Source organism: Pseudophryne corroboree, chromosome 3 (genome assembly GCF_028390025.1).
Source record: "Pseudophryne corroboree isolate aPseCor3 chromosome 3, aPseCor3.hap2, whole genome shotgun sequence".
Classification (NCBI taxonomy): domain Eukaryota; kingdom Metazoa; phylum Chordata; class Amphibia; order Anura; family Myobatrachidae; genus Pseudophryne; species Pseudophryne corroboree.
This window is the reverse complement of record NC_086446.1, coordinates 112096063-112098562: the sequence shown is the minus strand read 5'-3', so window position 1 is coordinate 112098562 and position 2500 is coordinate 112096063. Positions and strand designations below refer to the sequence as shown.

General features: G+C 41.4%; 8 non-coding genes and 3 pseudogenes across 8 annotated transcripts; all 11 read right to left on the bottom strand.

The window, feature by feature from the left end:
• Positions 1-28: 28 nt before the first annotated feature.
• On the bottom strand, positions 29-147 carry LOC135062658 (5S ribosomal RNA). Its single transcript, XR_010249006.1, has one exon. It is a non-coding gene; the product is annotated as a 5S ribosomal RNA (ribosomal RNA).
• Positions 148-254: 107 nt separating this feature from the next.
• On the bottom strand, positions 255-373 carry LOC134886679 (5S ribosomal RNA). The gene has a single exon (XR_010170757.1). It is a non-coding gene; the product is annotated as a 5S ribosomal RNA (ribosomal RNA).
• A 107-nt stretch (positions 374-480) lies between these two features.
• LOC134891903 (5S ribosomal RNA) lies at positions 481-599 on the bottom strand (annotated as a pseudogene).
• Positions 600-706: 107 nt separating this feature from the next.
• Positions 707-825, bottom strand: LOC134887542 (5S ribosomal RNA; annotated as a pseudogene).
• Positions 826-932: 107 nt separating this feature from the next.
• Positions 933-1051, bottom strand: LOC135069904 (5S ribosomal RNA). Its single transcript, XR_010256084.1, has one exon. It is a non-coding gene; the product is annotated as a 5S ribosomal RNA (ribosomal RNA).
• A 107-nt stretch (positions 1052-1158) lies between these two features.
• On the bottom strand, positions 1159-1276 carry LOC135070557 (5S ribosomal RNA). The gene has a single exon (XR_010256718.1). It is a non-coding gene; the product is annotated as a 5S ribosomal RNA (ribosomal RNA).
• A 107-nt stretch (positions 1277-1383) lies between these two features.
• On the bottom strand, positions 1384-1502 carry LOC134893492 (5S ribosomal RNA; annotated as a pseudogene).
• Positions 1503-1609: 107 nt separating this feature from the next.
• LOC135063482 (5S ribosomal RNA) lies at positions 1610-1728 on the bottom strand. The gene has a single exon (XR_010249811.1). It is a non-coding gene; the product is annotated as a 5S ribosomal RNA (ribosomal RNA).
• A 107-nt stretch (positions 1729-1835) lies between these two features.
• Positions 1836-1954, bottom strand: LOC134886635 (5S ribosomal RNA). The gene has a single exon (XR_010170715.1). It is a non-coding gene; the product is annotated as a 5S ribosomal RNA (ribosomal RNA).
• Positions 1955-2061: 107 nt separating this feature from the next.
• Positions 2062-2180, bottom strand: LOC135060346 (5S ribosomal RNA). Its single transcript, XR_010246740.1, has one exon. It is a non-coding gene; the product is annotated as a 5S ribosomal RNA (ribosomal RNA).
• Positions 2181-2287: 107 nt separating this feature from the next.
• On the bottom strand, positions 2288-2406 carry LOC135062647 (5S ribosomal RNA). Its single transcript, XR_010248995.1, has one exon. It is a non-coding gene; the product is annotated as a 5S ribosomal RNA (ribosomal RNA).
• Between the last annotated feature and the right edge of the window lie 94 nt (positions 2407-2500).

The following is a 2500-nucleotide window of genomic DNA, read 5'->3' as shown; positions in this document are numbered from 1 at the left end:
CAACAGAACGGTGTTGGCAGTATAAAAATATCTACAGCACCTTGTATTCCCAGGTGGTCTCCCATCCAAGTACTAACCAGGCCCAACACTGCTTAGCTTCCAAGATCAGATGAGATTGGGCGTATCCAGTGTGGTGTGGCTGTAGATTAGCTTTGTGGTTTCTGTTTGAACTTTTCTACTTCTAACTACTGGTTCATAAATGAATACATTTGAAAATGGAATGCATCAACAGTACGGTGTTGGCAGTATAAAAATATCTACAGCACCTTGTATTCCCAGGTGGTCTCCCATCCAAGTACTAACCAGGCCCAACACTGCTTAGCTAACAAGATCAGATGAGATTGGGCGTATCCAGTGTGGTGTTGCTGTAGATGAACTTTCAGGTTTCTGTTAGAACTTTTCTACTTCTAACTACTGGTTCATAAATGAATACGTTTTAAAATGGAATGCATCAACAGAATGGTGTTGGTAGTATAAAAATATCTACAGCACCTTGTATTCCCTGGTGGTCTCCCATCCAAGTACTAACCAGGCCCAACACTGCGTAGCTTCTAAGATCAGATGAGATTGGGCGTATTCAGTGTGGTGTGGCTGTAGACGAGCTTTATGGTTTCTGTTAGAACTTTTCTACTTCTAACTACTGGTTCATAAATGAATACGTTTGAAAATGGAATGCATCAACAGAACGGTGTTGGCAGCATAAAATTATCTACAGCACCTTGTATTCCGAGGTGGTCTCCCATCCAAGTACTGACCAGGCCCAACACTGCTTAGCTTCCAAGATCAGATGAGATTTGGCGTATCCAGTGTGGTGTGGCTGTAGATGAGCTTTGTGGTTTCTGTTTGAACTTTTCTACTTCTAACTACTGATTCATAAATGAATACGTTTGAAAATGGAATGCATCAACAGAACGGTGTTGGCAGTATAAAAATATCTACAGCACCTTGTATTCCCAGGTGGTCTCCCATCCAAGTACTAACCAGGCCCAACACTGCTTAGCTTCCAAGATCAGATGAGATGGGGTGAATCCAGCGTGGTGTGGCTGTAGATGAGCTTTGTGGTTTCTGTTAGAACTTTTCTACTTCTAACTACTGGTTCATAAATTAATACGTTTGAAAATGGAATGCATCAACAGAACGGTGTTGGCAGTATAAAAATATCTACAGCACCTTGTATTCCCAGGTGGTCTCCCATCCAAGTACTAACTAGGCCCAACACTGCTTAGCTTCCAAGATCAGATGAGATTGGGCGTACCAGTGTGGTGTGGCTGTAGATGAACTTTGTGGTTTCTGTTTGAACTTTTCTACTTCTAACTACTGGTTCATAAATGAATACATTTGAAAATGGAATGCATCAACAGAACGGTGTTGGCAGTATAAAAATATCTACAGCACCTTGTATTCCCAGGTGGTCTCCCATCCAAGTACTAACTAGGCCCAACACTGCTTAGCTAACAAGATCAGATGAAATTGGGCGTATCCAGTGTGGGGTTGCTGTAGATGAACTTTCTGGTTTCTGTTAGAACTTTTCTACTTCTAACTACTGGTTCATAAATGAATATGTTTGAAAATGGAATGCATCAACAGAACGGTGTTGGCAGTATAAAAATATCTACAGCACCTTGTATTTCCAGGTGGTCTCCCATCCAAGTACTAACCAGGCCCAACACTGCTTAGCTTCCAAGATCAGATGAGATTGGGCGTATCCAGTGTGGTGTGGCTGTAGATGAACTTTGTGGTTTCTGTTAGAACTTTTCTACTTCTAACTACTGGTTCATAAATGAATACGTTTGAAAATGGAATGCATCAACAGAACGGTGTTGGCAGTATAAAAATATCTACAGCACCTTGTATTCCCAGGTGGTCTCCCATACAAGTACTGACCAGGCCCAACACTGCTTAGCTTCCAAGATCAGATGAGATTGGGCGTATCCAGTTTGGTGTGGCTGTAGATGAGCTTTGTGGTTTCTGTTTGAACTTTTCTACTTCTAACTACTGGTTCATAAATGAATACATTTGAAAAGTGAATGCATCAACAGAACGGTGTTGGCAGTATAAAAATATCTACAGCACCTTGTATTCCCAGGTGGTCTCCCATCCAAGTACTAACCAGGCCCAACACTGCTTAGCTTCCAAGATCAGATGAGATTAGGTGTATCCAGTGTGGTGTGGCTGTAAATGAGCTTTGTGGTTTCTGTTAGAACTTTTCTACTTCTAACTACTGGTTCATAAATGAATACGTTTGAAAATGGAATGCATCAACAGAACGGTGTTGGCAGTATAAAAATATCTACAGCACCTTGTATTCCCAGGTGGTCTCCCATCCAAGTACTAACCAGGCCCAACACTGCTTAGCTTCCAAGATCAGATGAGATTGGGCGTATCCAGTGTGGTGTGGCTGTAGATGAGCTTTATGGTTTCTGTTTGAACTTTTCTACTTCTTACTACTGGTTCATAAATGAATACATTTGAAAATGGAATGCATCAACAGAACGATGTT